Consider the following 13,957-nt stretch of genomic DNA (forward strand, 5'->3'; position numbering starts at 1 on the left):
CAGAATCCCCCAGTGTTGTGGGAGGGACCCCGGGAGAGGTAATTGAATCATGGGGGCTGGTCTTTCCCGTGCTATTCTCTTGATAGTGAATAAGTCTCACGAGATCTGATGGGTTTATCAGGGGCTTCCGCTTTTACTTCTTGCTCATTTCTGTCTTGCTGCGGCGGTGGAAGAAGTGCCTTTCACCCCGCGCCTTGATTCTGAGGCGTCCCCAGCCATGTGGAACTGTAAGTCCAGTTAAACCTCTTTTTGTTCCCAGTTTTGGGTATGTCTTTATCAGCAGCGTGAAAACGAACTCCTAATACACCAGTGAACTCTCCAAGTTCACTAATAGTCTTTGAAAGTGGGACTTTGGAGGTAGAAGATAAGCAATGGTCTCTGGACTGTTTGAAAGATGCAGAATCGGCCGGGCGCGGTGGCTCAAGCCTGTAATCCCAGCACTTTGGGAGGCCGAGACGGGCGGATCACGAGGTCAGGAGATCGAGACCATCCTGGCTAACATGGTGAAACCCCGTCTCTACTAAAAGATAAAAAAAGCTAGCCGGGCGAGGTGGTGGGCGCCTGTAGTCCCAGCTACTCGGGAGGCTGAGGCAGGAGAATGGCGTAAACCTGGGAGGCGGAGCTTGCAGTGAGCTGAGATCCGGCCACTGCACTCCAGCCTGGGCGACAGAGCGAGACTCCGTCTCAAAAAAAAAAAAAAAGAAAGAAAGATGCAGAAGCCTTCAGACAATGGGCACGCTGTGCCCCAGGACCTAACCATAGCCTTTGGCACCTACTAACATGCCACCTAATCTATTTATTTATTATGTTTACTCGTCGTTTTCTGCCTCTCTCTGCTAGAATGAAGAAAGTTTCAAGAAACCAGGGACCTTTGTTTTTAAGAACAGACAGTATGCATGCCCTATATCATACACTCAACTAAGATATGTTAAATGAACTTGTTATGAATGTGATTAATGCCACTGACTTGTATGCTTAAAAATTATTAAAATAGGAAATGCTATGATATGCATATTTTACCACACACAAAATAAGTTTATAAAAGCCACAGTCATCTAACATGGGCCAGTCCTGGATTGTTGCTGTATTTGAAATAACTTAGTAGATCTACTCTACTAAGGAAATGGCCCAGACCAATTTCTCACCCAAAGAACTGATGGAGGATCAGTCAGTTTCAAAGCCCCTTGATTCAAGTGTTGTTGAAGTTTTTAGTTTTTGGTGGAGAGATGAAGGGAAGTAGCCCTTTTGGTTTTAACCTTTCCTGCCATGATTTTCCCCATAGGTATTCTTACTCTTACTTCCACAGAGATTTAAAAAGTGGATTTCATGCAGTTGAGCTCAATTTTTTTTCTTTTAAAAAAGAGATTTAAAAAGTGGAGTCATTAGCCAAGTGCAGTGGCTCATGCCTGTAATCCCAGGAATCCCAGCACTTTGGGAGGCCAAGGTGGGCAGATCACTTAAAGTCAGAAGTTAAAGACCAGCCTGGCCAACATGGCAAAACCACATCTCCACTAAAAATAGAAAAATTAGCCAGGCATGGTGGTGCAGGCCTGTAATTCCAGCTACTCGGGAGGCTGATGTGGGAGAAGTGCTTGAACCCAGGAGGCGCAGGTTGCAGTGAGCCGAGATCATGCCACTGAGCTTCAGCCTGGGCAACAGAGTGAGACTCCATCTCAAAAAAAAAAAAAAAAGAAGAGAAGAAGAAAGAGAGAAAGAGAGAAAGGGGAGGGAGGGAGGGAGGAAGGAAGGAAGGGAGGGAGGGAGGGAGGGAGGAAGGAAGGAAGGGGAGAGACAGAAACTGCCCTTTGGGTAGCATGGCATGTGCCACTTCTCCTGTTCTCAGTCAGATCCTCCTCCCTCCATGTAAAGAGTCTATTCTTACCACTGCTGATATCTAAAGAGCACAGAAACAAGAATCACAGCTTAGAGAAGTTCTGCAAGATAGAATTAACAAGGGAAGACAGAAGATTATCTACTCTGGGGAGTTTTCTGCTTTAGTGTTCACAAAACATTTCATAATCTGCAGATAAATGTGCAGGCTCTGCAAAATACAACATGCAAATAGTTCTTGGTAAAATCTATGGATCAAAGCTATTTCTCTTTGCCCTTCAAATGATCTAGTTTGCTTTTTAAATATTTGAACATTTTCCTACAAGTTGTGACCATGACACAAGTTTAAACACACCATGCCCTTTATAAATAGATCCTGACCTAAAAAAGCTTCCACCCTGACTCTGACTCTTGTCTGAGGTTTGAGAGGAAAAGAGAGATTTAAAGGGAAGCTAATTAAGACAAATCTTCTAAAACATATATGAGGCTACGAATATATTGAGTGCTTAATTAAAAAACAATGTTCTATTGGGTTTAATACCTAAATCAATGAAGTCTTATCAGTTGAGGAAATAGTCACAAAAGAGGTTGTGTAAATGGCAGAATTGATGAGTGCTACAGTTCACAAATTTTCTACCATCCATTCAGATTTGGATTCAAATGAAGATTCAACTAACAGGTATTGAACATCTACTTTGTGTCGTGTTCTGTGAAAATACTGCAGTCTTCTTGAGGCAAATATTTTGGTTCTCAGCTAAGAAATTTTCTTTTCTCTTATTCTCTCTCTTTCTTTTCTTTTTCTTTTTTTGGTTGTAGTGTTGGTGGTGTTGAATAACAGGAACAAGAGGCCATTCTAACTTTGTTTTAGTACTGCTATTTCAAAGACTCAGATACTTTCAGGATTTGTCTAACAAATAGAAAAAGAGTGTTTTTGTTGAAAACCACAAAGTTAATTCTATCAACTCGAAGCCAGTATTTTTATGAGTATATTTTATTATAACTGTATATTTTAGTTGTAGTGCACCGTTGTGTTTAGTTTATTTGTATGTTTTGATTCTGTATTGAAACATAAATTCTGGGTTTGAGTTAAAACTGTCACAGAAGTGAGCAGAAAAATTATAAAGGAAGTCAGGATGAGAAATACCTAGTGGGGATTAGGCTCTTAGAAAAATGGAATATCTCATTTACTCCCTCACATCTAACAAGCTCAAGGTACATTTTCTAACTCTCACTTTTGTAAAAAGTGCCAACGAGCACAATGGCTATTTTCACATCATCCCAGAACATAACACTGATAGATGTTAGTGCCCTCTTGTTTTCAATTTTCATTCTAGGGAAAACATTTTAGCAGAAAACATTTGGAATAGGGTACCATTTAAAAAGCATCATACTAAATAGCACATTAAGGTCATTTCTATATGGCCTTTTAAATAATACAACCCCACTCAAAAAAAATTTACGTATATTCCCGTATGTGTAGGGACTGTTATATTGTTGTAGTTCCCACTCCAGTGGATGTAATAAATAACTGTTACATTGTTAAAATTAAGTAGTGCCTCTGAAGGTATAGCTGAATAGGTAAATTTTGGGAGAAGATAGATGATTCTGTGTATAGGGACTGTAAGAAGTATGAATTTACCCGAGAACATGGGATCTGCAGCATGAAAGTCTGAACTCTAGAATCCACTCTAACATTTACTAATTGTATGACCTTGAGGAAGTTCATTTTAAATTTGTAAAACAGGCATAAAATATTACTTGCCTTCTAGGAATATTATGATGTTTTCAGAATAGTGTAAAGAAAAACATTTTTTAGAGCTAGGAACCATTAGTAAATTAGTTATAACAATAAATGCTTTTAATACAATTGTTTTGATTTTCATATACATATTTTTGTTTTTTGTTTTTTTGAAATGGAGTCTTGCTCTTGTCCCCCAGGTTGGAATGCAATGGCACAATCTCAGCTCACTGCAACTTCTGCCTCCTGGGTTCAAGTGATTCTCTTGCCTCAGCCTCTCGAGTACCTGGGATTATAGGCGTTTGCCACCACATTGGGCTAATTTTTGTATGTTTAGTAGAGACGGGGTTTCACCATGTTGGCCAGGCTGGTCTTGAACTCCTGACCTCAGGTGATCTGCCCACCTTGGCCTCCCAAGGTGCTGGGATTACAAGCATGAGCCACCACGCCCAGCCTCATTTATATTTTTTAAATCTAAAAATCAGTTTGGTCAGGCGAAGTGGCTCATGCCTGTAATCCCAGCACTTTGGGAGACCAAGGCAGGTGGATCACGAGGTCAGGAGTTTGAGACCAGCCTGGCCAACATAGTGAAACCCTGTCTTACTAAAAATACAAAAAATTAGCCAGGCGTGGTGGCACATGCCTGTAATCCCAGCTACTCGGGAGGCTGAGTCAGCAGAATCGCTTGGACCTGGGAGGCAGATGTTGCAGTGAGCCAAGATCCTGCCATTGCACTCCAGCCTGGGCAACAGTGCGAGACTCAGTCTCAAAAAAATAACCAATTTGTAGAATAATGCCAGCAAAATGGTTGAATAGGAGGTCCCTGCTCTTATCCCCCCATAGTAACAATAATTTGGCAGCCATCCACAGACAAAAGTGTTTTTGTGAGAGCTTTGGGATCTACATAGGAGGTTGCTCGGGTGGAGCCCAAGACCTAGGTAAGCCGTTTTAAGAAGGCAGGCCCATGTCCAGGTGGAAGATTCACTGACCAGGATCCTGGCTATAAACCCAGAAATAGCCCCATCTGCCAATGGACTGAGATACAGCCCTATTTGGCCTAGGTCCTCCCCACAAGCACCATCCATCAAGGGACTCAGGAGGAGACACCCCTGCCCATGCCTCAGATAACAGGCTGGCTGACCTGGGTCCTGACTATGGACCCTTAAGCAGTCCATGACCCAACTCAGTCCTTCTCAGCCATGGTTCAGGAGCTGTCTTTCCAGGGCGGTCCCCCCGGAGGCAGTCCCACTGACTTCAATTCAACTGCAGGTCCTGAAGCAGCCGTGTGACCCAGCTCCAGCCTGCTTTGGGGATTAGTTATTGGATCTTTATTAGTTTCCTTTGATGGTGTCATTTTGCCTCTTTCTTCATGATTCATGTAGCCTTGCATTTGTATCTGCGCATTTGAAGGTGCAGTCACTTCTGCCAGTAAAAGCAGATAAAGACTTTCTCTTGTCAAGTCCCCAGATAGATTAGACCTCAGTCACAGCTGTGGATCCTGAAACAGCCATGTGACTCAGTTCCAGCCCCTCTCAGCTAACATTTGGAGTCATCACCGCTTGTCCAGGGACCCATCCCAGTGACCTAGTAGGAGTCCTACTAGAGACCTGGAGGGAGCCACATGCATCCATTCACCTGGTAACAGGCTCTCTGTCTGAGGATCCAGCTGTAGACCCTTGAGGAGACACTTGGGACCAGAGCCAATTAGAGGAATAAAAAGGAAAAAAGAATTTAAAAAGTGACAAAAGAATTCAAGACACATGGGACACCATTGAATAAATGTGTGCATAATGCAAGTCCCAGAAGAAGAGAAAAAGAGAAAGGAGCAGAAATCTTCTTTAAAACAATAGTGGCTGAAAAGTTCCCAAATCTTGGGAGGGAAGTGGATATCAAGACTCATGAAAGCTCAAAATTCCCAAGCAAGATCAATCCAAAGAAGACTATTCCAAGACACATGGTCAAATCATCGAAAATCAAACACAGAGAAAATTTTGAAAGCAGCAAGAGAAACTCTTCACATACAAGGGACCTCAATTAGGCTATCAGAGATTTCTCAGCAGATATATTCAAAGTGCTTAAAAAACAAAAACAAAAACAAAAAAAACAAACAAAAAAAACCCCTGCCAACCAAAATACCAATCCCAGAAAAGCCATCCTTTAACAAAAAATGCTAAAGGGAGTTCTGCAAGTTGAAACAAAAGGATGCTAAGTAGCAACATAAAAATATATGAAAGCACAAAAGTCACTGGTAAAGGTAAATACATAGTCAAGTTCAGAATACTCTAATACTATAATAGCAGTAGGTAAATCATTTTCACTTCCAGTATAAAAGTTAAAAGACAAAAATATAGCCAGGCACGGTGGCTCATGCCTGTAATCTCAGCACTTTGGGAGGCCAAGGCAGGCAGATCACCTGAGGTCAGGAGTTCAAGACTAGCCTGGCCAACATGGTGAAACCCCATCCCTACTAAAAGTACAAAAATCAGCCAGGCCTAGTGACAGGCACCCTCAGGAGGCTGAGGCAGGAGAATTCCTTGAAGCCAGAAGGCAGAGGCTGCAGTGAGCTGAGATTGTGCCACTTCACTCTAGACTGGGCAACAGAGTGAGACTCTGTCTCAAAAAAAAAAAAAAAAAAAAAAGGACAAACTAAGCCCAAAGTTAGCAGAAGGGAGAAAAATAACAAAAATTAGAGCGGAAGTAAATGAAATAGAGAACAGAAAGACAGTTAAAAAGATCAAAGAAACTAAGAGTTGGTTTTTTAAAAAGATAAACAAAATTGACAAACCTTTAGTAAACTAACCAAGAAAAAAAGAAAGATGACTCAAAAAATTACAATCAGAAATGATAAAGGAATAGTTACAACTGATACCACAAAAATACAAAAGATTAGGTGGATTCTACCAAACAGAAAAGAATAAACACCAATTCTTCTAAAACTTTTCTAAAAAAAAAATTAAGAGGGAGGAACATTTACAAACTCATTTTACAAGGCCGGTATTAACCTTGCATCAAAGTTAGATAAGAATACTAAAAGAAAAGAAACTTACAGGCTAATACTGCACGTAGATGGAAAAATTCTCAATAAAATTTTTGCAGGCTGAGGCCAGGGCACAGTGGCTCACTTGGGGATGCCAAGGTGGGCAGATCACTTGAGACCAGGAGTTTAGACCAGCCTGGCCAACATGGTGAAACCCCGTCTTTACTGAAAATACAAACATTGGGCCAGGCGTGGTGACTCCCACCTGTAATCCCAGCACTTTGGGAGGCCTGAGGTGGGCGGATCACCTGAAGTCAGGAGTTCGAGACTAGCCTGGCCAATATGGTAAAACTATGTCTCTACTAAAAATACAAAAGTTAGCTGAGTGTGATGGATGGTGCACACCTGTAATCCCAGCTACTTGGGAGGCTGAGGCATGAGAATAGCTTGAGCCCAGGAGGCAGAGGCTGCAATGAGCCGAGATTGCATCACAACATTTCAGCCTGGATGGCAGAGCAAGACTCTGTTTCAAGAAACAAAACAAAAGAAAACAAAACAAAAATTGGCTGGGCGTGGTGATACATGCCTGTAGTCCCAGCTACTTGGGAGGCTGAGACACAAGAATCACTTAAACCTGGGAGGTGGAGGTTGCAGTGAGCTGAGATTGCACAATGGCACTTCAGCCTGGGTGACGGAGTGAGACTCTGTCTCAAAAAAATTTAAATTAAAAAAAATATATTAACTGGCTGAATTTGACAGCACATTAAAAGGAACATACGCTATGATCAAGTGGAATTTATCCTTGGTATGCATGAATGGTTCAACATACACAAATCAATAAATGTAATAAACCACATTAACAGGATAACAGGATTAAGGTAAAAATCATGATCATTTCAATCGATGCGGAAAAAGCATTTAACATCCTTTTATGATAAAAATTCTCTACAAATTAGGTATAGAAGGAATGTACATCAACATAATAAAAGTCATATATTACAAACACACAGGTAACATCATATTCACTGGTGGAAAACTGATAGCTTCCTTTCTAATATCAAGAACAAGACAAGCATGCCCACTCTCATTACTTCTATCTAACATAGTACTGGAAGTCCTAGCCAGAGCAATTAAGCAAGAAAAAGGAGTAACAGCCATCCAAATAGGAAAGGAAGAAGTGAAATTGTCTCCATTTGTGGATGACATGATCTTATATGTAGGATACCATAAAACCCCTCCAAAAAAAACTGTTGGAAATAATTTTAAAATTCAGTAAAGTTCCAGGATACAAAATCATACAAAAATCAGTTGCATTTCTTTTTTTTTTTTTTTTTTTTATTATACTTTAAGTTCTAGGGTACATGTGCATAACGTGCAGGTTTGTTACATATGTATACTTATGCCATGTTGGTGTGCTGCACCCATCAACTCGTCAGCACCCATCAATTCATCATTTATATCATGTATAACTCCCCAATGCAATCCCTCCCTCCTCCCCCCTCCCCCCTCCCCATGATAGGCCCCAGTGCGTGATGTTCCCCTTCCCGAGTCCAAGTGATCTCATTGTTCAGTTCCCACCTATGAGTGAGAACATGCGGTGTTTGGTTTTCTGTTCTTGTGATAGTTTGCTAAGAATGATGGTTTCCAGCTGCATCCATGTCCCTACAAAGGACGCAAACTCATCCTTTTTTATGGCTGCATAGTATTCCACGGTGTATATGTGCCACATTTTCTTAATCCAGTCTGTCACAGATGGACATTTGGGTTGATTCCAAGTCTTTGCTATTGTGAATAGTGCTGCAATAAACATACGTGTACATGTGTCTTTGTAGTAGAATAATTTATAATCCTTTGGGTATGTATATACCCAGTAGTAGGATGGCTGGGTCATATGGTACATCTAGGTCTAGATCCTTGAGGAACTGCCATACTGTTTTCCATAATGGTTGAACTAGTTTACAATCCCACCAACAGTGTAAAAGTGTTCCTATTTCTCCACATCCTCTCCAACACCTGTTGTTTCCTGACTTCTTAATGATTGCCATTCTAACTGGTGTGAGATGGTATCTCATTGTGGTTTTGATTTGCATTTCTCTGATGGCGAGTGATGATGAGCATTTTTTCATGTGTCTGTTGGCTGTATGAATATCTTCTTTTGAGAAATGTCTGTTCGTATCCTTTCCCCACTTTTTGATGGGGTTGTTTGTTTTTTTCTCGTATCAGTTGCATTTCTATACACTAATAACAAACTATCTGAAAAAGAAGAAAACAATCCCATTTACAATAGCATGAGAAAGAATAAAATACTTAAACCTAGGAGGTGTAAGATTTGTACACAGAAAATTATGACACTGATGACAGAAATGAAAGAAGACACAAATAAAATGGAAAGATATTCTGTGTTCATGGACTGGAAGAATTCATATTGTTAAGATAGCCATACTACCCAAAGTACTCTATAGATTCAATGCAATCCCAATGAAAATTCCAATGACATTTTTCACAGAAATAGAAAAAAACTATCTGAATATTTATGTGGAACCACAAAAGACCCTGAATGGCCAAAGCAATTTTGAATAAGAAGAACAAAGGTAGAGGCACACATTTCTTGATTTCAAATAATATTACGAAGCTATAGTAATCAAAACAGTATGGCAATGGCATAAAAACAGACACATAGACCAATAGAGAGCCCAGGAAAAACTCCATGCATATATAGTCAACGAATCTTTGATAAGGGCACTAAGAATACATAATAGAGAATGGATCATCTCTTCAATAAATGGCCTTGGGAAAACAATATTCTAATGCAAAATAATGAAATTAGACCCTTATCTTACATCACACACAAAGTTAACTTGAAATGGACTAACTTTTCCACTAGTTAGTCCATTTCAAATTAACTGTGTATGTGATGTAGTCCCAGCTACTCGGGAGGCTGAGGTAGGAGAATCACTTGAACCTGGGAGGTGGAGGTTGCAGTGAGCCAAGATCACACCACTGTACTCCAGCCTGGGTGACAGAGCAAGACTCCATCAAAAAAAAAAAAAAAAATTACAAAAATTAGTAAGACATGGTGGTAGGAAGCTGAGGTGGGAGGATGGCTTGAGCCTGGAAGGAGGAGGTTGCAGGCCAGGCACAGTAGCTCACACCTATAATCCTAGTACTTTGGGAGGCTGAGGTGGGCAGATCACTTGAAGTTAGGAGCTCAAGACCAGCCTGGCCAACATGGTGAAATGATGTTTCTACTAAAAACAAAAAAAAACAAAAAAAAAACAAAACAGTGTCTAGGCATGGTGGTGCACACATGTAATCCTAGCTACTTGGAAGGCTGAGAGGGGAGGATTGCTTGAACCTGGGAGGTGAAGGTTGCAGTTAGCAGAGATCGCACCACTGCACACTCCAGTCTGAGCAACAGAGAGAGACTCTGCTTCAAAAAAAAAAAAAAAAAGGAAGAAAGAAAGAAAGAGAGTCAAGCTATTGGAGAAACTGTACAGCAGTGTAAGTGTGAAATGTCTTATAGAAGAGTATTGTGTTGGAATGGCCACCATATATGACCTGAAGAAACAGAAGGATAAATTATTGAAGTTCTATGCTTAAAGTGGTAAATAGAAGTTATGAAAAATGGAAAAGCATAAAGCTAAAAATGAAGATCTCAATTATGTATTGAAAGAGTGGATCTGTCAGCATTGCAGTGAACACGTGCTACTTAATGGTATGCTGATCATGAAACAAGCAAAGATCTATCAACAATGAACTGAAAATTGGAGGGAGCTGTGAATATTCAATAGGCTGGCTGCAGAAATTTTTTAAAAGATATGGTATTAAATTTTTGAAGATTTTTTTGTGGTAAAGCATCTGCTGATCACAAAGCAGTAGAGAAATTCATTGATTAATTTGTCAAGGTCATCACTGATGAAAATCTGATGCCACAACAAGCTTGTAATTGTCTAAGTCCATTTTGGGTTGCTATAAAGGAATGCCTGAGGCTGGGGAATTTACAAAGTAAAGAGGTTTATTTGGCTCATGGGTCTTCAGGCTGTACAAAAAATACGGTGCCAACATCTGCTTCTGGTGAGGTCCTCAGATTGCTTCCCCTCATGGTGGAAAGTGAAGTGAGAGCCAGCTTGTGCAGAAATCACATGGCAAGAGAAGAAGCAGGGGTGGGGGAGGTCCCAGGCTCTTTTTAACATTCAGCTCTCTAGTAGAGTGAGAACTCACTCATGCCTTTTCCCCTCAGGGAAGCCATGAATCTGTTTATGAGGGATCTGCAAACCCCCGCCCCACACTGCCTGACTCAAACAGCTCCCATTAGTTTCCACCTCCAACACTGGTGATCAAACTTCAACATAAGATTTGGAGGGGACAAGCATCCAAACGGTAGCAATAATGCTAATGAGACATCATTATTTTGGCATTGTTGCCCCAGAAAGACACTGACCACTGCTAATGAGACAGCTCCTACAGGAATTAAGAATCCCAAGGACAGAATAACTATGCTGGGATGTTCTAATGCAGCAGGTATGCGTAAGTTACGTAAGTGTAAAGTTGCTGAGGTAGGGAAAAGCTTGCATCCTCACTGTTTCCAAAAAGTGAATTTCATACCAATCTGTGATTATATTAACAAAAAGGCATGGATCACCAGGGATATCTTTTCTGATTGATTTCACAAACAATTTGTACCCGTGGCATGTGTTCACTGCAGGGAAGCTGGACTGGATGGCAATTGGAAGATTTCATTATTCCTTGGCAACTATTATGCTCATTCTCATCCTCCAGCTGAAATTCTCATCAAAAATAAAGTTTACGCCATGTACTTTCCCCCAAACGTGACTCCATTATTTCAACCACATGACCAGGGAATTCTTAGGTAAGAGTAAATATAAAAACACTTTCTTAAACAGTGTGCTAAGAGCAGTGGACAGAGGTGTGGGTGTGGAAAGTTTTCAAAAGGAGTTTAGCTATATATGCTATATATGCTTTTGCAATGCTTGGCACACAGTGACTAAAGCCACTGGCCTGGCATAACCTGTGTCCTGCAACTATGTTCAGTGATGATGATGAACAAGATGGTGACTCTAAAGAATTCCATATGTCAAGTGAGAATAAAATGATGCCTGACCTCCTTACATATGCAAAACATATACCTTCGGAGTCTCTAAGTAAGCTGGAAGAAGTAAATATTGAAGACATTTTTAACATCAATACCGAGGCTCCAGTTGTTCATTCACAGATTTATGGTAAAAAGTGAAAATGATTCTGAATCAAGGTGATTGTGATCATAGTGATGATGAAGATGATGTTGTTAACACTGCAGAAAAAGTGCCTACAGATGACATGGTGAAAATGTGTGATGAGCTTATTGAAGGATTTGAGCAGTGTGCATTCATAATAGAACAAGAAATAATGTCTGTTTATAAAATCAAGAGAGACTTCTAAGACAAAAACCGTGGGTAATGAAGCAGATTAATCTGGAGGAAACACTTTAAAAAGCCAGCAGATGCCCCCTCATCCCTAGAGGACCCACTTCCTGGTTCTTCAACTTCTTTTGATGTTTCTTCTCACCTAAAAAAAAAAAGAAATACAGGCTGGGCGTGGTGGCTCACGCCTGTAATCCCAACACTTTGGGAGGCCAAGGTGGGTGGATTACCTGAGGTCGGGAGTTTGAGACCTGACCAACATGGAGAAACTCCATATCTACTAAAAATACAAAATTAGTGGGTCAGGGTGGCATGTGCCTGTAATCCCAGCTACTTGGGAGGCTGATGCAGGAGAATCACTTGAACCTGGGAGGCGGAGGTTGCGGTGAGCTGAGATTGCGCCATTACACTCCAGCCTGAGCAACAAGAGCAAAACTCTGTCAAAAAAAAAAAAAAAAAAGGAAGGAAGGGAGGAAGGGGAAAGAAGAGAAAAATAAATACAGTGTACAGTTGTAATTTTTGAAACGCAGCATTGTAGACAGAGAAGCAAAAACATTTGCTTTGTTTGTCGTCATTGTTTCACAGCTGATACGGGTATTCTGGTGATGCCACTGTGCTGCTTAGTTACCCTGAACACATTATTTTTTCACTGTATTAATGATATGTCACATTTTTTATTGTTAAGTACTTATGTTTGAATAAGTCTGAGGAAATGATTGCTTATTGGTAGCATATAAATTCAGTCAGGGATGATGATGATGCCAAACAACCACAGATTGTCCACATGGGTGGCTGAGATCGTGACACCTGTGCTTTCTGATGGTTCAGTGTACACAAATTTTGTTTCGTGCACAAAATTATTTAAAATACTGTATAAAATTACCTTCAGGCTATGTGTATAACGTATATATGAAACGTAAATGAACTTTGTGTTTAGACTTGGCTCCCATCCCTAAGATATCTCATAATCTGGAAATATTTCAAAATCTGAAATCCAAAACACTTCTGGCCCCAAACATTTCAGATAAGGTATATTCAAGCTGTATCTGCACTCCCATTCTCATTGAGCATTATTCACAATAGCTAAGATATGGAAATAATTCAAGGGTCTGTCAACAGATGAATGGATAAACAAAATGTTATACACACCCATGTGCACACACACACAGACACACACACGCACGTGCACGCGTATTGGAATATCATTCAGCCATGAAAAAGGAGGAAGATCCCACGATTTGTGATAACAGGCTTTAACCTGGAGGAGATTATGCTGAGTGAATTAAGCCAGATATAGAAAGACAAATACTATATTATCTCACTTATATGTGGAATCTAAACAGGTCAAACTCACAGAAGCAGAGAGTAGAATGGTGGTTGCCAGGGGGCTGAGGTGAGGGGGAAGGGTTGTGGAGGGAGATGTTAACCAAAAGGTACAAACTTTCAGTTCTAAGATTAATAAATCCTGGGAATTTACATACAGCATGGTGACTATTGCATCCTTTTTTTTTTTTTTTTTTTTTTTGAGACGGAGTCTTGCTCTGTAACCCAGGCTGGAGTGCAGTGGCGCAAACTCAGTTCATTGCAACCTCTGCCTCCCGGGGTCAAGTGATTCTCCCACCTCAGCCTCCCGAGTACCTGGGACTACAGGCATGCTCCACCACACCCAGTTAATTTTTGTATTTTTAGTAAATGGGGTTTCACCATGTTGGCCAGGCTGGTCTCAAACTCCTGACCTCAAGTAATCCGCCCCCCTCAGCCTCCCAAAGTGCTGGGATTACAGGCGTGAACCACCACACCTGACCTATTGTATACTTGAAATTTGCTGTGTGCATAGATCTTAAGTGTTCTCACCACAGGTGACAATGTGAGGTAATGGATATGTTAATCAGCTTGATTGTGGTAATCATTTCACTGTGTATGTATACATGTAAAAACATATATATATTCAAATCTTTATTATGCGGATAAAATCACATTGTACATCTTAGA

General features: G+C 40.6%; 1 protein-coding gene across 1 annotated transcript in view; it reads left to right on the forward strand.

Annotated features, from left to right (window-relative positions):
* The first annotated feature begins 204 nt into the window (after window positions 1-204).
* Window positions 205-13,957, forward strand: part of RALGPS2 (Ral GEF with PH domain and SH3 binding motif 2) — a 239,763-nt gene continuing 226,010 nt past the window's right edge. The window contains exon 1 of the mRNA XM_030935727.1: window positions 205-227. The gene's annotated coding sequence lies outside the window, so the exon portion shown is untranslated. The remainder of the gene's footprint in view (window positions 228-13,957) is intronic.

Source organism: Rhinopithecus roxellana, chromosome 8 (genome assembly GCF_007565055.1).
Source record: "Rhinopithecus roxellana isolate Shanxi Qingling chromosome 8, ASM756505v1, whole genome shotgun sequence".
NCBI lineage: Eukaryota > Metazoa > Chordata > Mammalia > Primates > Cercopithecidae > Rhinopithecus > Rhinopithecus roxellana.